Genomic DNA, 21,238 nt, shown 5'->3' with positions numbered 1-21,238 from the left:
GTCATCGGAGTGCCTTAAGCCGAGCTACATACAGCTCTGATTGTCTAACGACATTCATTTTGAGAGACAAAGGTCCTAGAAACACAACCCTCTCTGTGAGACAACAAAACCTGAATTCTCTGTGCTACATACAAAGATGTTTTCCTCAAAGGAAGGTTTCCTTTTCTTTTTTCTAAGACAGGTTTTTTTTGTGTAGTCCTGGCTGTCCTGGAACTTGCTCTATAGACCAGGCTGACCGTGAAGTCTCCTGAGGGCTGGGATTGAAGGCTTGTGCCACCTGGCACATGCTCAGACTGGCAAAGGAAGGATTTAAATAAAAGACTTGGTTATCACAGAGGCTGATTCACTGAGGGCTGACTCACATTCTACTAAGTGCTGTGTTGACTGTTGTTTTACTAAAAAATTTCGTTTTGTATATATGTGGGTTTTGTTTGCACGTGTATGTGTGTACCATGTGACTGCCTGGTAGCTGTGGAGGTCAGAAGAGGGCATCAAATTCCCTGGAGCCAGAGTTACAGATGGCTGTAAGCCACCATGTGGGTATGGGAAACTAAACCCAGGTCCTCTGGAAGAGCCGTGCTCTTAACCGTTCTCTCCAGCGCTGCACCAGATTGCCTTGAGAGAAGTTGGTAGTTCAAGGTCGGGGCAGTCAAAGTATTGGTAGGTGTGAGTCTCGATTGCCTCCTCAAGAGCTTGTGTGTACTCTTCACTTCTCTTCAGCACTGTCTTCCAGGTTCCAAAAGGTGTTGGCTCTCCTAGAGCTGGAACTATAGACAGTTGTGCATGTGTGGAGGCCAAACGAGAACTTGAAGGAGTTGACTCTCTCCTTTTACTGCAGGGGTCCTGGGGATTGAACTCAGGTTGTCAGGCTTGGTGGCAGGGGTCTTTCCCAGGTGAGCTGTCTCACTGGCCCTTTGTGTTTCTGGAGTGAACCCTTTGTCAGGTAGACGATGCGTGAGTGTTTCTTCTAGTTCCGTGCCTGCCTTTCTCTCTGTCCTGTGTGTCATCTTTTTTTTTTTTTTTTTTTTTTTATGCTTACCATGCAACAAAACCTTTATTAACATTTTTAACAGAGGTTCAGCTATTACTGAAACTTGTAATTTCTAAACTTAAATTGGGGCAAATGGCTAGAGTGCAGAGTAATGCCATCAGTGCCCGCCGGGAATGCAGACTGAAGAATTAATAGCCACCCCTCAGGCGGAGGACCAGGTGCAGGGTTGACTCTTTCTGGATGTTGTAATCAGAGAGGGTGCGGCCATCTTCCAGCTGCTTGCCGGCAAAGATGAGCCTCTGCTGGTCAGGGGGGATGCCCTCTTTATCCTGGATCTTGGCCTTCACGTTCTCGATGGTGTCACTGGGCTCCACCTCCAGGGTGATGGTCTTGCCGGTCAGGGTCTTCACGAAGATTTGCATTTTGACCTGTTAACGAATGCGATGAAGGAACAAACCGCCCAGCTCGTCGAAACACCCTCACAGAAAGACCCCTGTGTGTCATCTTATGCTCAGCTAGTTTGGGGTGGTCTGATGTGTCTCTCTCTTCCTTTGTTGACTATGGTGTCAGTGCTAGAGACAAAGTCTGGTGCCACGATGCTCCCCAGTTCCCGTGTTTCCCCTGAGGGTCGCACAGTTTCAGGTCTTATGTTTGGGTCTCTAATCCGTTTTGAACCAGTTCTTGTGACATAAGGCTTAATTTCATGCTTTCGCACACAGATAACCAGCTCTCTCCTCACCGGTGATGAAACGTCTCAGCCTTCTTGTTGAAATTCATGTAATCATTTAATCATATCTTCAGGGATTTTTTTTTTTTTTTTTTTTTGCTATTTCTGGTCTGCTCTGTGTTTCACAGGTCTGTCTTCACACCAGCCCAGCCATTTTGATCACTGTAGCTCTGTATGAGTTCTGAAATCATAAAGTGTGGTATCCTGGATTTTGACTTTCAGTATTGTGGCTCTTTGGAGTCCCTTGAGAATTCCTCTGTATTTGAGGTTTATGTTTCTATTTCTGTAAAACTACTGGGTTTTGGATAAAAATGATATAGAAACTTGTTGCCATTGCAAAAAACCCCCATGTGTTTTTATATGCATACGAGTCTTTTGGCTGTGTGTGTATGTTATCATGTGTGTGCAGTGTCTGCTCTAGTCAGAAGTGGATGGTGTGAGCCATCTTGTGGGGCTGGGAATTGAACTCAGGGCTCTTAACCACGGAGCCGTGGTTCCAGCCCCACTGCCTTTTGTCTTTAAGATTTACTATTGACATCTGAACATTATTCTGTCTTTCAATGAGCTCAGTGTGTTTCTGCAGACGGATGCTGCTGAGTGCTGTAGCTCTGTGGTCTCCGTATGCAATGGTCATTTATTGCATGGATGGTTAGCTTGATTCCCAAGTATTTTCCTTCTTTGTGATTCTGTCTTTGATGACCGTTTTCCCCCCAAACTTCCCTTTTGGTTTGTTCATTGTTAGCACACGGGAACACAACTGATTGGTGTGTATGGGTTTTGGATTCTGTAACTTTGTTGACTTCATTTATTATTCTTAGCAAATATTTTTGGGTCTGGGATATTTAGAGTTTTCTGTATAACATTATGTGGCTTACCTTTAAAAATGATTTATTTATATTTTTTATTATTATTATTTTTTTAATATTATATTTATTTATTATATATGAGTACACTGTAGCTGTCTTCAGACACATGAGAAGAGGGCATCAGATCTCATTACAGATGGTTGTGAGCCACCATGTGGTTGCTGGGATTTGAACTCAGGACCTCTGGAAGAGTAGTCGGTGCTCTTAACCACTGAGCCATCTCTCCAGCCCATTTTTTATTATTTTTAAGTATGTGTGTGTGCACTGTGTCTATGTGTGGGAATGTGTACGTGAGCATATGTGTACTCAGGGGTCTGAAGAGGGCATTAGATTTCATGATGCTGGAGTTAGAGGAGTTTGTGAGCATCCCTACAAGCAGGATGTGCTTTTACCTGCTGAGCCCTCATTTTGCATATTGATAGAGACAATATTGCCTCTTTCTTGCCAATATGGATACTGTGGTGGTTTGAATGAGAATGGCCCCCATAGACTCATCTATTTGAATGCTTAGTCATCAGGGAGTGGCACTACTTGAGAAGGATTAGGAGGTGTGACCAGTTGAAGTAGGTGTAGCTTCATTGGAGGAAGTGTGTCACCAGGGTAGGATTTGAGGCTTTGAAAGCTTAAGTCAGGCCCAGTGTCTCTTTTCCTGATGCATGACTATCCAGATATAGGCCTCTCAGCTACTTCTCTGGCACATGTCTGTCTGTGTACTGCCATGCTTCCTGCCATGGTGGATAATGGACTAAACCTCTGAAACTGTAAGCAAGCCCCATTGAATGCCTTGCCATGGTCATGGTGTTTCTTCAAAGCAGTAGAACATCGATTAAGACAGTGAGTGTTCCTTGATTTTCTTGCCTGATTGCTCTGGTTAGGATCTCTAGTACTATGTTAAAGAGCTGATAGCTGGCATCTTTTTATTCTTAATCTTTTTGTTTTATTCTGTAATTTTCTCCATCTTTATTAAATTGGGTATTTCTTATTTACATTTCAATTGTTATTCCCTTTCCCGGTTTCCAGGCCAACATGCCCCTAACCTCTCCCCCTCCTCTTCTCTATGGTGTTCCCCTCTCCATCCTCCCCCCATTACTGCCCTCCCCCCAACAATCACGTTCACTGGGGGTTCAGTCTTGGCAGGACCAAGGGCTTCCCCTTCCACTGGTGCTCTTACTAGGCTATTCATTGCTACCTATGAGGTTGGAGCCCAGGGTCAGTCTATGTATAATCTTTGGGTAGTGGCTTAGTCCCTGGAAGCTCTGGTTGGTTGGCATTGTTGTTCATATGGGGTCTCAAGCTCCTTTAAGGTCTTTTGGTCCTTTCTCTGAATCCTTCAACGGGGGTTCTGTTCTCAGTTCAGTGGTTTGCTGCTGGCATTCTCCTATGTATTTGCTGTATTCTGGGTGTGTCTCTCAGGAGAGATCTACAACTGGTTCCTGTCAGCCTGCACTTCTTTGCTTCATCCGTCTTATCTAGTTTGGTGGCTATATATGTATGGGCCACATGTGGGGCAGGCTCTGAATGGGTATTCCTTCAGCCTCTGTTCTAAACTTTGCTTCCCTATTCCCTGCCAAGGGTATTCTTGTTCCCCTTTTAAAGAAGGAGTGAAGCCTTCATATTTTGGTCATCTGTCTTGAGTTTCATGTGTTCTGTGCATTTAGGGTAATTCAAGCATTTAGGCTAATACCTACTTATCAATGAGTGCATACTATGTGTGTTTTTCTGTGATTGGGTTACCTCACTCAGGATGATATTTTCCAGTTCCAACCATTTGCCTATGAATTTCATAAAGTCATTGTTTTTGATAGCTGAGTAGTATTCCATTGTGCAGATGTACCACATTTTCTGTATCCATTCCTCTGTTGAAGGGCATCTGGGTTCTTTCCATTTTCTGGCTATTATAAATAAGGCTGCTATGAACATAGTGGAGCATGTCTCTTTGTTGTATGTTGGGGAATCTTTTGGGTATATGCCCAAGAGAGGTATAGCTGAGTCCTCAGGTAGTTCAATGTCTAATTTCCTGAGGAACCTACAGACTGATTTCCAGAATGGTTGTCCCAGTCTGCAATCCCACCAACAATGGAGGAGTGTTCCTCTTTCTCCACATCCTCATCAGCATCTGCTGTCACCTGAGGTTTTGATCTTAGCCATTCTGACTGGTGTGAGGTGAAATCTCAGGGTTGTTTTGATTTGCATTTCCCTTATGACTAAAGATGTTGAACATTTCTTTAGGTGCTTCTCAGCCATTGAGCATTCCTCAACTGTGAATTCTTTGTTTAGCTCTGAACCCCATTTTTTAATAGGGTTATTTGTCTCCCTGCAGTCTAAGTTCATGAGTTCTTTGTATACTTTGGATATAAGCCCTCTATCAGTTGTAGGATTGGTAAAGATCTTTTCCCAATCTGTTGGTTGCCATTTTGTCCTAACAACAGTGTCCTTTGCCTTACAGAAGTTTTGCAATTTTTTTTGGTTTTTTTTTTTTTTTTTTTCGGAGCTGGGGACCGAACCCAGGGCCTTGTGCTTCCTAGGCAAGCGCTCTACCACTGAGCTAAATCCCCAACCCCCAGGTTTGCAGTTTTATGAGATCCCATTTGTCGATTCTTGATCTTAGAGCATAAGCCATTGGTGTTTTGTTCAGGAACTTTTCTCCAGTGCCCATGTGTTTGAGTTGCTTCCCCACTTTTTCTTCTACTAGTTTGAGTGTATTTGGTTTGATGTGGAGGTCCTTGATCCACTTGGACTTAAGCTTTGTATAGGGTGATAAGCATGGATCGATCTGCATTCTTCTACATGTTGACCTCCAGTTGAACCAGCACCATTTGCTGAAAATGTTATCTTTTTCCATTGGATGGTTTTGACTCCTTTGTCAAAAATCAAGTGACCATAGGTGTGTGGGTTCATTTCTGGGTTTTCAATTCTATTCCACTGGTCTATCTGTCTGTCTCTGTACCAATACCATGCAGTTTTTATCACTATTGCTCTGTAATACTGCTTGAGCTCAGAGATAGTGATTCCCCCCGGGAGTCTTTTTATTGTTGAGGATAGATTTAGCTATCTTGGGTTTTTTGTTATTCCAAATGAATTTGCAGATTTTCTGTCTAACTCCATGAAGAATTGGGTTGGAATTTTGATGGGGATTGCATTGAATATGTAGATTGCTTTTGGTAAAATGGCTATTTTTACTATATTAATCCTGCCAATCCATGAACATGGGAGATCTTTCCATCTTCTGAGATCTTCTTCAATTTCTTTCTTTAGAGGCCTGAAGTTCTTATCATACAAATCTTTCACTTGCTTGGTTAAAGTCACACCGAGGTACTTTATATTATTTGGGACTATTATGAAGGGTGTCATTTCCCTAATTTCTTTCTCAGCTTGTTTCTCTTTTGTGTAGAGGAAGGCTACTGATTTATTTGAGTTAATTTTTTTACCCAGCCACTTTGCTGAAGGTGTTTATAAGGTTTAGTAGTTCTCTGGTGGAACTTATGGGGGTCACTTAAATATACAATCACATCATTTGCAAATAGTGATATTTTGACTTCTTCCTTTCCCATCCGTATCCCTTTGATCTCCTTTTGTTGTCTGATTGCTCTGGCGAGGACTTCGAGAACTATATTGAATAAGTAGGGTGATAGTGGGTAGCCTTGTATAGTTCCTGATTTTAGTGGGATTGCTTCAAGTTTCTCTCCACTTAGTTTAATGTTAGCGACTGGTTTGCTGTATATGGCTTTTACTATGTGTAGGTATGGGCCTCGAATTCCTGTTCTTTCCAGGACTTTTATCATGAAGGGGTGTTGAATTTTGTCAAATGCTTTCTCAGCATCTAATGAAATGATCATGTGGTTTTTATCTTTCAGTTTGTTTATATAGTGGATTATGTTGATGGTTTTCCGTATATTAAACCATCCCTGCATGCCTGGGATGAAACCTACTTGATCACGATGGATGATTGTTTTGATGTGCTCTTAGATTCGGTTTGCAAGAATTTTATTGAGTATCTTTGCATTGATATTCATAAGGGAAACTGGTCTGAAGTTCTCTTTCTTTGTTGGGTCTTTGTGTGGTTTAGGTATAAGACTAATTGCGACTTCATAGAAGGAATTCGGTAGCGCTCCATCTGTTTCAATTTTGTGGAATAGTTTGGATAGTATTGGTATAAGGTTATCTATGAAGGTATGATAGAATTCTGTACTGAATCCATCTGGACCTGGGCTTTTTTGGTTGGGAGACCTTTAATGAGTGCTTCTATTTCTTTAGGAGTTATGGGGTTGTTTAAATGGTTTATTTGTTCCTGATTTAACTTCGGTACCTGGTATCTGTCTAGGAAATTGTCCATTTCCTGCAGATTTTCAAGTTTTGTTGAATATAGTTTTTTGTAGTAGGATCTGATGATTTTTTGAATTTCCTCTGATTCTGTAGTTATGCCTCCCGTTTCATTGCTGATTTTGTTAATTCGTACACACTCTCTGTGTCCTCTTGTTAGTCTGGCTAAGGGTTTATCTATCTTGTTGATTTTCTCAAAGAACCAGCTTTTGGTTCTGTTGATTCTTTGTATAGTCCCCTTTGTTTCTATTTGGTTGATTTCACCTGTGAGTTTGATTATTTCCTGCCTTCTACTCCTCCTGGGTGTGTTTGCTTCTTTTTGTTCTAGAGCTTTTAGGTGTGCTGTCAAGCTGCTGATATATGCTCTTTCCTGTTTCTTTCTGCAGGCACTCAGAGCTATGAGCTTTCCTCTTAGCACAGCTTTCATTGTGTCCCATAAGTTTGGGTATGTTGTACCTTCATTTTCATTCAATTCTAAAAAGTCTTTAATTTCTTTCTTTATTTCTTCCTTGATCAGGTTATCATTGAGTAGAGCACTGTTCAACTTCCATGTATATGTGGGCATTCTTTCCTTATTGGTATTGAAGACCAGCTTTAGCCCGTGGTGGTCTGATAGGACGCATGGGATTATTTCTATCTTTCTGTATTTGTTGAGGCCTGTTTTATGGCTGATTATATGGTCAATTTTGGAGAAAGTATCATGAGGTGGTGAGAAGAAGGTATATCCTTTTGTTTTAGGATAGAATGTTCTATAAATATCTGTTAAGTCCATTTGGTTCATGACTTCTCTTAGTCTGTCTATGTGTCTGTTTAATTTCTGTTTCCATGATCTGTCCATTGATGAGAGTGGGGTGTTGAAATCTCCTACTATTATTGTGAGAGGTGCAATGTGTGCTTTGAGCTTTAGTAAGGTTTCTTTTATGTATGTAGGTTCCCTTGTATTTGGAGCATAGATAGTTAGGATTGAGTGTTCATCTTGGTGGATTTTTCCTTTGATGAATATGAAGTGTCCTTCCTTATCGTTTTTGATGACTTTTGTTTGAAAATCAATTTTATTCGATATTAGACTGTCTACTCCAGCTTGCTTCTTCAGGCCATTTGCTTGGAAAGTTGTTTTCCAGCCTTTTACTCTGAGGTAGTGTCTGTCTTTGTCTCTGAGGTGTGTTTTCTGTAGGCAGCAAAATGTTGGGTCCTCCTTTCATTGGGGAATTGAGTCCATTGATGTTGAGAGATATTAAGGAATAGTGATTGTTGCTTCCTGTTATATTCGTGTTTGGATGTGAGATTATGTTTGTGTGCTTGTCTTCTCTTTGGTTGCAAAACAATTAGTTTCAAGGAGGGTGTAGCTTGCCTCCTTGTGTTGGGTTTACCATTTATTATCCTTTATAGGGCTGGATTTGTAGAAAGATATTGTGTAAATTTGGTTTTGTCATGGAATATCTTGGTTTCTCCATCTATGTTAATTATTTTGCTGGATGCAGTAAACTGGGCTGGCATTTGTGTTCTCTTAGGGTCTGTATGACATCTGTCCAGGATCTACTGGCTTTCATAGTCTCTAGTGAGAAGTCTGGTATAATTCTGATGTCTGCCTTTACACGTTTCTTGACCTTTTTACCTTACTGCTTTTAATATTCCTTCTTTGTTTTGTGCATTTGGTGTTTTGACTATTATGTGAAGGGAGGAGTTTCTTTTCTGGTCCAATCTATTTGGAGTTCTGTAGGCTTCTTGTATGTTTATGGGCATCTCTTTCTTTAGGTTAGGGAAGTTTTCTTCTATGATTTTGTTGAAGATATTTACTGGCCTTTTGAGTTGGGAGTCTTCACTCTCTTCTTTACCTATTACCCTTAGGTTTGATCTTCCCATTGTGTCCTGGATTTCCTGTATGTTTTGGGCTAGTGCCTTTTTCTGTTTTACATTATCTTTGACAGTTGTGTTGATGATTTCTATGGAATCTTCTGCTCCTGAGATTCTCTCTTCTATCTCTTGTATTCTGTTGGTGATGCTTGTATCTATGGCTCCTTGTCTCTTCCTTTGGTTTTCTATATCCAGGGTTGTCTCCCTTTGTGATTTCTTTATTGCTACTATTTCCATTTTTAATTCCTTCACCTGTTTGATTGTGTTTTCCTCTAATTCTTTCAGGGATTTTTGCATTTCCTCTCTATAGGCTTCTGCTTATTTATTTGTGTTTTCTTGCATTTCTCTAAGGGAGTTCTTTATGTCTTTCTTGAAGTCCTCCATCATCATGATCAAATGTGATTTTAAATCTAGATCTTGTTTTTCTGGTGTGTTTGGATATTCAGTGTTTGCTTTGGTGGGAGAATTGGGCTCCAATGATGCCATGAAGTCTTGGTTTCTGTTGCTTGGGTTCCTATGCTTGCCTCTTGCCATCAGGTTGTCTCTGGTGTTATCTTGTTCTGTTATTTCTGACAGTGCTTAGACTGTCCTATAGGCTTGTGTGTCAGGAGTGTGTAGACCTGTTTTCCTGTTTTCTTTCAGCCAGTTATGGGAACAGAGTGTTCTGCTTTCGGTCGTGTAGTCGATCCTGTCTACTGGTCTTCAGGTGTTCCTGTGGTTGTGTGTCCTGAGTCCACCAGGCAGGTCACTTGGAGCAGTAAAGCTGGTCTTACCTCTGGTCTCGGGCCTGGAGTCACTTCTCAGATTTGGGTGTCAGCTCTCAATGAGGGCAGCAACCAAAAGGGCCTGCCCCACCTTCGTTCGGGACCATGTTCACAGGGGGCCCAGATGATGCTAGGTGTTTTCTTCTAGAGTTAGAAATGTGGGCAGGGAGTAATCTCCTCTGGCTCCCCAGGCGTGTCCGCCCCTCTGAAGGTCTAGCTCTCCCTCCCACGGGATTTGGGTGCAGGGATCTGTTTGACCGGGTCCCTTCAGATCCGGGCACAGTCTGGACTACAGGGCAGCTTGAGTGCCCCTATCTTCCTGTTCCCAGAGGCCCTATACAGTTTCCTCTTGTGCCATGGATGTGGGCAGGGGTTGGCAGTACTGGCGGTCTCTCTTGCCCTGCAGTCTCTGGAGTGCCCACCTGTCTGGGCGCTGAGCTCTTTCTCCCACGGGGTTTGAGAGCAGGGAGCTGTAGGCCGGGATCAGCGAGGTTCCGGCCCTAGCTAGAAACCAGAAGTGCCCAGTCCCAGAGGCATTTTGCCTCTGTGTGTCCTGAGTCCACCAGGCAGGTCACTTGGAGTAGAAAAGTTGGACTTACCTCTGGTCTCAGGCTTGGAGTCGCTCCTCAGAGCCGGGTGTCAGCTTTCCGTGAGGGCAGCAACCAGAAGTGTTCTAAATCTTAAAGAAATAGTCTTTTACCATGGAACGTGGTGTTATTTGTGGGTCTTTGATATATTATTATAGCTGATTTATTTATTTATTTGTGTGTGTGTGTGCGTGCGTGTGTGTGTGTGTGTGTGTGTGTGTGTGTGTGTGTGTGTAGGACAGAAGAGGGCAGTGGGTATGTGTCTGTTACTATCTGATTATTCCTTTTGAGGCAGGGTCTCTCCCTACCCTTGGGGATCATTTTTAGGGAGGGAGCTGTCAACCTCCATGAGTCCTCCTGTCTCCACTCCGCTTGCCGCTGCTGTTACAGGTGTGTGCAGAGTACCTGGCTTCTTAGCCGAGCGGTGTGATCGGAACCCCTGCTCGCCATGGCTGCACGCATGCTTTGAACTGTAGAGCTCTCACACCTGGTCCCAACAGACTGTTTGGACTGTCTTGCTTTCCCGAAGGGCCTCACTCACCCTGTTTGTCTGTCTGCTTGTTTGTTTGGTTTCAGAGCTGTGGGTGCATTGCTGTCTTAGCCTCGGGCTGCCACCAGCCATGGACATGTTTGTCATTGCTCAGCAGCTCCCGTCTGACATCCAAATGACACTGCTGCTGCTGTCTGACCCTTGGGTCACACAGGGCAAAATCAGTTCCTTCTGTGAGATTCAGACAAACTAGAATACTGAAAATAGTATTCCCTCCCTCTTCTCTCTGGTGGGAAATGGAGGATTTGGCTGATCCCAAATTATTCTATGCCAGAAAGGTGTTAGACAAAGATGTATAAAAAAAATGTCACGAAATCTCCTCCCACTAAAAGAGCTGTTTCCTTGGGGCTGGAGAGCTGGCTCAGAGACTGAGAGCACTTGGTGCTCTTGCAGAGGACTGGGTTTAGTTTAATCCCCAGCACACACATGGTGGTTCACAATCATTTATAACTCAAAGGATCTAATAGGCATACATGTGGTACGCATACAGGCATGTAGGCAACTTATTCATATACATAAAGTAAAAATAAACAAATATATCTGGGTGCGATGGTGTGTGCCTTTTATCCCAGCACTCTGGGAGTCAGAGGTGGACTGATCTCTGTGGGCAGTCACGTCTACACACAGGACAATCAGAGATTTGTAGAGAGATCATTTTTTTCAACCAATAACAAATATAAAAAAAAATAAAATAGAAGAGTAAAAAGCCATTACCTTTTTTTGATTGAGCATTAGCTGTTTTTTTTTTTTTTAGTCCCTGCTGGCTTCTAGCATCTCCACGATGCTATTTCTAGTCAATCTGTTGTTTGCATTTCTAGGGGAATAAGTACCTGGTATTTTTGTCTAATCTTGTTGATGTCACTGTCAGAATTCTGTAAGTTTTTGTTATTATAATTATTGTTATTATTAGTTTTGATTTTTCTTATCAAAATATTTGTTTAGTATATATGAGTACATTGTAGCTGTCTTCAGATACACCTGAATCTGTTACAGATGGTTGTGAGCCACCATGTGGTTGCTGGGAATTGAACTCAGGACCTCTGGAAGAGAAGTCAGTGCTCTTAACCGCTGAGCCATCTTTCCAGCCCCTATTTTTAACTTTTTATTTTATTTTGTGTGTGAATTTCTCATCATACATCCCAATCCCACTCATCTCCTTGTACCCTCACTTCACCTGTATCTTGCAACCTCCTCCCCAACAGAGAGAGAGAGAGAGAGAGAGAGAGAGAGAGAGAGAGAGAGAGAGAGAGAGAAATCTCATTGTGGCAGATGTATGTCACAGCATATTCACAGTGTACCCCTTTGCCCACACTTCTTTGCTTGCAAATGTTCATTGCAACAAGTCATGGTTCTGGTTTGAGGCCTCTGGTTTCTGCTACACTATCAATACTGAACCTTACTGGGACTCCTCTCGGGTATCCTGTTGTTGCCTTGTGTCATGGGAATCCTGTAGTTTTAGATCTGCAGAACCAGCCCCTTCACGTGCTCCCGCAGTTCATCAATGGGGTAGATGTTGGGGTGGGTCAATTCAAAGCTCTGGATCTGGGCCTGAGAGGTATCTGAGCTGGTTCAGTCCACTAGCTTTCCTGCATCCACACCACTGGAGTGAGTGCTCCTGTCCTGCCTTTGCTGCCCCATCCAAAGCTGTAGCCAACAAAGAGTAGAGCCATGTCTCCTGCTCCCATGTCCTCAGGACTGGCTCATCTGCACCCATCATACCATCTGGGCCAGCTCTACTGTGCTGCCCACAAGTGCCGCAGCAGGCAAGGGGATGGACCAGCTCTCCCATTGCCATAGGTGGTGAGGGAAGATGGAATGGAGGAGGGTATCTCCCCCTTGTCTCTGACACTGCACAGCAGACAAAAGGCAGGGCTGGCTCTGCACACTCAGAGCCTTGGGCTGGCTCGCCCACATCCCCCACCTCCAGGGCCAGTTTTCCTGTGCTGCCCAGGTGAGGTTCAGGGCCAATTCTCCTGCTCTCATGACCCCAGGGCCAGTTCTCCCGCCTGCCATAGGTGGCAAGGGGAGAGAAGAGGGGAGAACATCTTTCTCTTGTTCTTGCCTATGAACAACAGACAAGTTGTGGGCCCAGCTCTCCCATGCTCACACCCTTGGGCCAGCTCACTTGTATCCCTACCACCAGGGCCAGCTCTATTGTGCTTTCCAGGTGAGGTGCAGGATCTCCTCTCTCAAGTACTGTAACAGGGGAGGGGCAGGGACAGCTTTTCTGACCCCAGCAGAGCCAGTTCTCTCCCCTCCTGCAGGTTGTGAGGACAAAAGGGAGGGAAAGGGATCTCCCTCCTGAGACTGCACTGCACAGAAGACAAGAGACAGGGCTGGTTCTCCCAAGCTCACACCCTCAGGTTGGTTCACCTGTAACCACCACATCCAGGGCCAGCTCTACAATGCTGCTCTGGGGAGGAGGTATAGGGCCTGCTCTTCTGAGGGGCAGGGATAGCTCTTTTGCTGTCATGACCCAGGGCCAGGTCTTCTGTCTGCCTAGAGTGGCATGGCAGGGGGAGGTGTGCATGAGGGGTGACATGCCACTCACAGTGATGAGCAGCAGGGCCCTTTCTCTCCCATGCTCATACCCTTGTGGCCTGTTCACCTGCAACTCTCACAACCAGAGCCAGCCCTACTGTGCTTCCTGGGTGATGTGTGGGGCCCACTCTCCAGAATGCTGCAGCTCGCTAGGGACAGAAGCAACCCTCCTTCTCGCACGCCCCAGGGCTGACTCTTCCATGATGTTCAGGTGAAGGGTGGAAGTGGTACAGCCCTTAGACATCCAGGAGGCAACCCAGACCTTGGACAGCTGCCTGGCCTCTGGTGATAACAGACACCAGCTGCTGCAGGACTACAAACCCAGACATGGCCCCTGGTGGCAGCACAAGCCAGGACCCCACCATGGTCACTGGTGGCATCATTGCCTACTCACATCAGGCTGTTCCTCCAGTCTCCAGTTCTGTCTCTCTTCATGTGCCCACCTCCTTCTGTTTCTCATTCTCTTCCATTTCTCCACTGTTGGTCTGTGTACCAGACACTATCTGTGGGGCAGCCAAAGAAGTTGTGCTCTCTGAAGGGAGGAGGGGAAGCGGGAGTTGATCTTTGATGGTAGAGAGTGACCTCGGTAGACTAGAGCAGCTTTCATTCAGGAGAGAAATCTCTTTCCCGAAAGTGTTACAGCTCTTATCTGACAGATGCTTTCAGACGACCTTTGGTGAAGTAACTTGTGCACTTTATTCCTGTGGATAGGTCATATATATATCTATATATCTATATATATCTATATATATATCTATATATATATTGGGGTTGGCTTGGGGTCTAATGGCAGGTGCTTTCTATTGGCTTGGTCTGAGACATTAGGGATCTCTCATCTGCATGTGGAGGGATTTTGGGTGTTGCCTCTACATGACTGATTGTCACAGTCCTCGCCATGGGGTGCTGTGGTCATGTGTTCCAGGACAGGGACCTGGTCGGGAGTAGATGAAACATCTACTGTCCTTGGGTAGAGGTTACCTGGGTTTCAGAGCTCACTTGACCATATCAAGTTTCCTGGCATGGTCCGCTGCCCCACACACCACCACTTACTGACTCCTCCTAGTGGTGCCCGGGGTCTCTGAGAGTCTGGGGATGTCTTGGGAGTGGTCTCATGAGTGCCATGCCTTGTTCACACATTACAGCACCAGGCAGATGTCACCGTGGGCATGACCTTTGGGCAAGAGATGCTGCACTGGTCATCACCTCAGGCTAGCTCCCTGTCCAGGCCAGGCTCTCTCTCTCTCTCTCTCTCTCTCTCTCTCTCTCTCTCTCTCTCTCTCTTTTCCTCAGGGAGTATTAGGTTACTAATCATTCAGATGTTCACAACTACTAATCATTCAGATGTTCACAGGTTAGAGCGCTGAGGGCAGACACAACTTCTCTCCTCTCTGCCATCTGCTGACACACATGTGACACAGCTGCCACATCTGCAGTGGCTCTAAGAACAGGGTTCTTTGTTTGTTTGTTTGATATAGGGTTTCTCTGTGTAGCCCTGGCAGTCCTGAAACTTGCTCTGTAGACCAGGCTGGCCAAGAATTCAGAGATCCATCTACCTCTGCTGCCCGAGTGCTGGGATTAAGGGTGTGTGTCACCACGCTCAGCTTGTTATTATTTTTGTGACTATAAGCTTTATATATATATATATATTTATTTATATATGTGTATATATGTATATATGTATTACATATGTGTATATATATGTATTATATATATGTATATATCACAATTACTACTAGGATTAGTTTCTATAGATAAGTATCTGGCTTGAACTATAATGCTACTATATTCTTACCATGTAGCTTGGTGAATGTAGTGGTTTCAATGAGGGTGGCCATCGTAGGCTCATGTGTTTGTATGCTCAGTCACCAGGGATGGGCTTCCAGATGCCAAAAGCTCACGCTAGGTCCACTCCCCTGCCCCCACCTCTCTCTCTCAGCCAGCAGACTCTAATACAGCTTTCAGATAGTGTTACCATGTTGTCAATGGACTTAACTTCTGAAACTGTAAGCAAGGCCCAGATGTGGAGAGCCACAATAACATTCGCCACCACAAGATGGCGCTGGCTTCCACTGCGCCCCATGTGGAAAGCCGGGATAGCATTTGCCATTACAAGATGGCGCTGGCTTCCGCCGCGCCAGCCCGACTTCCTTTCAGGAAGTTAACTGTGTGCGCATGTGCAAGAGTGTCTTCGTGCCAGGTCTTTGCCCACTCCGGGGCGTGCCTATGAGATCATGGGTAAGCGACCAATCAGGTGTGGATGTGCCACGCTAGGGTGTATATAAGCCGCGCCATGCTGGCGCCCCACGTCCCCCTCTTTAAGATACAATAAATGCTTTGCTGCAGAAGGATTCGTGTGTCCGCGCGTGCGTTCTTGCTGGCGAGACGATAGCGCGGGACACCCAATTAAATGTTTTCTTTTGTACGAGTTGCCTTGGTCATGGTGTCTCTTCATAGCAGTGGAACAGTGACTAAGACAGTGAGAATTACTAATTTTTCTCTGTGCCTCAGTTTTCTTCATCACCCAAAGGAAGGACAAAGCTAGTACCCTCCCGAGAGCCATGTGAGGGTCACTCATATGGATGGAAAGGATGGAGAAAGAAATGGCTGGAAGGTTGTGTGTGCTGCTGGCAAACGTACTTGCTGTAGATACTTTTATACCTTTTTGATGTAGTGACCCATTTGTATCCTGGAGGCTTAGAGGGGATTGGGCTGATACAGACGGAGAATGGCTTAACTTTGCTGCTTAGCCTAATTGGAGAATTCAGAGAGTTGGCTGCAGAACTAAGAAAGCAGGCTGAGTTTGGACAGTGGACTTCACTGTGTTCCAGAACTGTGAATTTCTTCTCTCTCCCATTTCCTTATTTGTACCATGGTGCCTGTTTGAATACAGAATATTTCTCATGACTTTTCTTTTTTTCAATTGACCTAATCATTAACTTGTTTATAGAAACATCCAGAGTTTTCCCCATTCATGTGTTTCCTGGGGGGGGGGCAAAGTTAATTGTTTTGTGTAGCATTTCCTAGAACCTGGGTGGGCTTTCTGTACTCGGCGCCTGAGAGTTTTGTCAAAAGATGAACCAGACTCTGGGATTAAATCCAGAAGCCAGGGCCTGGGAGCACCGAGGAGAGTTGGCCTAGTTTTGGGAAGCCGGTCTTCATCTTTTCTGTGTGTCCAATTAACTTTAAATTTTTCTGGACTATAAAGGTGTGGCATAGCACACTTTTGACCTCAACACTTGGGGCCACAGTCAGGTGGATCTTTGTGAGTTCCATTCCAGTTAGGGATATACAGTGAGACCCTATCTCAAAAATCTGGAATTTGTTCTTTTTTAAAAAAAAAAGGCATAGCGATCGTATTGTATCATATAATAACAACAGCGAACTTTTATTTAGATGTGCCTTCACAGGGCCCAGGCAGCCTTGAATCCTGATCCTCCTCCTCCCATCCTCCAAATGCCACAATTCCAGTTGTGAATTCACACCACTCAACTTTACCAGCTTCCACATTGGACAACTATATTCCAAAAGGGTTAGACATTTGCATATTGTTATTTAAAATCACAGGCAGAATTGCCGTACACTGGCCATTATGGTATATTGCTAATTTTGTTTTAAAAGCCTAGCTAGATGTTTCATTTTGTGCATAACAAATCGAGTTAATTAACTTTTCAATATTCACCTTTCTAAAACTTAGGCAGTCTGAATGAAAGTTGTGTCTGAGACACTTCTACGTCTGCGTCTTCTAAATTGTCTCTTCTTTGTATTTACCCTTCTCCTTTCCTACTTCTCCAGACTTACTTGGCTTCCCTTCCCAGGATCTTTTTGCAGTCTCTGTCCACCTTTAGCCTAGCAATAACCACGTGCCGCGATGGATGCCCACATGGATGCGCCATTAGTCTTTCCTTGCTGCATTCATTCAATGTAGAAGACATATTTGTTTCTGCACACTTGGACCAATCTGCCAAGTGTTCTCAGACTCCCTGACTTCAGAATGGGCATAGAGCAAACATGCTTCTGCCTCGGCTCCTTGGAAAGGGGAAGGTATGATCTTCCTCTGAACATGAGGTGAATTGATCCCATTTCTGCCAGTTGCTGCTACAGCCATGCTCGTAAAAGAAGCTGACAAACTGACTTTGAGTCAGGAACTGTCCCTGACTACCTCACACTCTGCAGAGTCCCTCTCGAGGGGGACCCCAGAGAGGTGGACGCCCAATGCTTCAATAATGCATTATCAAGCACTTCTCGGAGACCAGCCTGATACCCAATTCTTTAAAACTTCAGCCATCAACCCAGCCATCCTTCAGCAGAGGCCTTCCACTATTTCAAGAAAGTGACTGATGTGCTCCAGTCCACCAGACCTGACCTAGCAGATGTCTTGATGCAAAAAGCCAAAGAAGTACTGTATAATGATGGGGGCAGTTTTGCTCAAGATGGAGTCAGGTTCGCTGGGCCACAGCTGTTACCTTGGACAGGACAGCATGGGCCCTTTCTTTTAGCCAAGGGACATCAACACAGAAGTCTGGACTTGGCATTAACCCAGGCACAAGGAAAAGTCATCACTAGATACACAGACAGTTCCATGCATTTGCCATAGTCCATGTCCATAGCATCCTTTATAGGGAGAGGGCACTCCTCACCTAACCAGAAAGGAAATTAAAAACAAAGAGGAAATCCTGGTCCCACTGGAGGTCCTATGGCCACCAAAAGAGGTAGCCACTGTCCATTGCAAAGGGTATCAAAAAGGGGAATCCCCAGAGGCCCAAGGAAACAGGGTTGCAGACTTAGCTACCCAGAATGCAGCGTTAGAACCAGTGAGATCTTTCTAGATCTTGGTCGTCCTGTCTGAACCCAAATTGCTCCAGTGTCCAAACTGTACACAGGAAGAGACCAAATGGGCAGAAGGGAAGATGTCATGCAGGATGCAAATGTGTGGTGGTTCTTACAGGAGAAGAGACCTGTACTCCCTGCTGTTCTCCGAAGATAAATGCATATGAGGCTCCATCAGGCCACCCACTTGGGGACACTGGAAGCTGCTAAGTCACTCAGGCCCACATATTATATCCCTCAACTAGACAGTCTTGTCAAGGTGTCCTGATGCATCATTTGTGTACAAGGAAACCCCAAAAGAGGAAGGAAAGCCCCCAAAGGAATCCATGCCCAAGAAAGCACTCCTGGAGAACACTGGGAAGTGGACTTTACCCATGGTTCTTAGGTATCAGTATTTCATTATCTTCATAGATACCTTCTCTGGATGGGCAGACGCCTATCCCACCTGGATGGAAACAGCCTCAGTAGTCACCAAGAAACTCCTCTAAGAGTTAAGTCCTAGATTTGGGTTGCGTCCTCTCTCTGGGATTCAAGCAATGGCCTAGCCTTCATGATTCAAGCTTTCCCAAATCTGGCCAAAGTTTCTAAACATTGATTGGAAACTAAGCTCAGGGTAGATAGAAAGGATGACTAGGGCCTTAAAAGGGACTTTAACTAAATAAGTCCTTGAGACCAGTGAAAGTTGGGCCAACCTCCTACCACAAGACCTTTTAGGCATATCTTAGGATTTTATTGCTGTGAAGAGTCAACATGGCCATGGGAACTCTTATAAAGAAAAACATTTAATTGGGGCTGGCCTACTGGTTCTGAGGTTCAGTCCATTATCATCATGGCAGGAAGCTTGGCAGCTTGCATGCAGACATGGTGCTGTTAAAAGGAACTGCGAGTTCTGCATCTTGGTCTGAAGGCAGCAGGAGTCTGTGTTCCACAGTGGGTGGAGCGTGAGCATAGGAGACCTTAAAGTCTCCCCTTACAGTGACACACCCACTCCAACAAGGGCACACCCACTCCAACAAGGCCACACCCACTCCAACAAGGCCACACCCACTCCAACAAGGCTATATCTCCTAATAGTGCTACTTTCTACGGTCCAAGCATTCAAACACAAGAGTTTATGGGGGATACCTATTCAAACCACCACAAATAGGCCTCATCGTCCTATTTGAAATCATTTGGGAGGCCGCCCCCATTTCCTCCTCAAGCTATTCATAGGCAGAAATTACTAACCATCCCTTCCTCAGGTTCTTACAGGCCCTGCATCAGACCCGGAGGACTATTCACCAGGCAGTTCAGGGGGCTGTACCTTTGCCCAAGTTTATGCTTGCCCACAGATTTCAGCCTGGTGACCTTGTGTGAGTAAAGAGAATCCCAAACCAGAGCCAATGCAGAGGCGATGCAGCGAGGCCTATGCCCTGTGGTCCTCGCCATCTCCTCTGCAGGGAAGGCCACTAGTCACCTACTGAGTCACCTATTGCTATGCTAAATATTGGTTGCGCCCAGAGACCAGACATAGTCCCAGGTGACCCTATCTGACTTGACTTTGCCCCCCCCCGGGGGGGTTTAGAGTTCCTGGCTTGGAGTCGGAGGAGACCCACAAGGAGAGAGAGAGGAAGATGGGAGGGAGAAGAGGCCATGGGTTTAAGAATCTTAAAATCATGGCCATGAGGGCATTGGCATTAAGAGCAGTCCTGATGGAACGTGGCAAGTCATACTGTGGGGTTATTGGCACAGAAATACACACAATAGCATAGAGGGCCGATATCTGCTCAGCTCTAGTGCTGATGAAGGCTTATGTAAATTAAAGGTCGTGTGTCTTTTATCAAGGAATTGAATGGTCAAAGGTGATGTACAAGGCTCATGTCGGGATTAAATATCTCTGCAACATATACCACAGATCCACCACACCTAGCTGGAGGAAGTTACAGAAGATAATGGCACCTTCTCTGACCCCCTAAACATAAGACTGACATGGATTCCGTAATTATGGTTGTCCTATTTTGTCTTCTTTGATCCCTGTGGAAAAGGCCCAAAACTCCCATAAACCAAGACCTTGGGTATGGGAATTAAGAAAGACCAGGTCCTGGGAGCTCATAGCCAATCTACCTACCGAGACTCAACCCACCTTCCAGGTAGATTTCTGTAAACTGTTACAACCAGCGGCATCTGGGGACGGTTCATTCACACCTGGGGCTGTGGGTTCACTGGTGAGGAGAGGAGCTCTGATCCATTCAGCACTAGGCCTGCCGAGATAATGTTCTCTGCTCTCAGCAGCTGGAAGCCAGGGGATGACTGTGCCCAGTGGGGTTGTGAAACTGAATCCTTCTTGGGAAACACTGATTGCTTCAGAGTCCTAGAGAGAAAACTATCATTGTCTGCCTGTGGCTGCAGGCAATGAAATCCTGTCACTACAAAGAGTACAGCTTGACAGGCAGCTGAAAGTCAATTTTGGGAAACCGGTAGGGCCTGGGGAGTTAGGTTATATTTGAATGGTCCAGACCCAGGCAGCAAATATACTATTAAAAAAAAAAAACAAAAAAAACCCTGTTCCTAGGGCCATCCAGTCCATTGTGCTGAATGGGGCCATCAGCTTGAATCAGCCCATCGTGGCACCCAGGATACAACCACTCCCTTCCCCACACCAGGGTGGTAAGTGTGAGCCTCAAACGTCCAGTTTGTCCAGGAACTTCCTCAGTAACCTTGGGAATAAAAGTTAAAGAGGCAGCCGAAGCCAGCCCCCTGGTGTTAGGAGTGCTCACCCAGATGTAGAGAGAGACTGCTGTCTATGCCTAAGTCCCCAACACACATATTATGTTGGGGTTGAAACTGATTAAACAGCAAGCTCCATTCCAACCTTATCAGCTGTAGAGGGACCAACCTAAGCTCACTGTGGGGACCTCCAGGGGAAGGGCATATGCTCCTGAGATGGTTCCGCCAAGGAGATCTGTAGTCAGATACAGAAGCTCAACCCCAGGAATGGTGCTTGAGGCTCCAGACCATGTAGAGCATCTTCTGAGTGTATGCACTGGAGGAGAGCCCACTCTTTTGTGTCCTCCTGCACCTCCACACCACAGGCGTTCATTTATAATGGAGAAGAGGGCAGGGTCCGTTTAAATCTAGACTCTGGGCCCTTAACACTGTTTTTTTGTTTTTGTTTTTGTTTTTGGTTCTTCCCCAGTCTGGACCCTAGTCAGTCTGATAAAAGCAGGTTCAT

At 45.1% G+C, this 21,238-nt stretch overlaps 1 non-coding gene and 1 pseudogene across 1 annotated transcript; both read right to left on the bottom strand.

The window, feature by feature from the left end:
- Positions 1,033–1,482, bottom strand: Ubb-ps1 (ubiquitin B, pseudogene 1; annotated as a pseudogene).
- On the bottom strand, positions 14,516–14,649 carry LOC120103309 (small nucleolar RNA SNORA17). Its single transcript, XR_005505384.1, has one exon. It is a non-coding gene; the product is annotated as a small nucleolar RNA SNORA17 (small nucleolar RNA).
- Between the last annotated feature and the right edge of the window lie 6,589 nt (positions 14,650–21,238).

Source organism: Rattus norvegicus, chromosome 5, assembly GCF_036323735.1.
Source record: "Rattus norvegicus strain BN/NHsdMcwi chromosome 5, GRCr8, whole genome shotgun sequence".
Lineage (NCBI taxonomy): Eukaryota > Metazoa > Chordata > Mammalia > Rodentia > Muridae > Rattus > Rattus norvegicus.
This window is presented reverse-complemented; position numbering and strand designations above follow the sequence as displayed.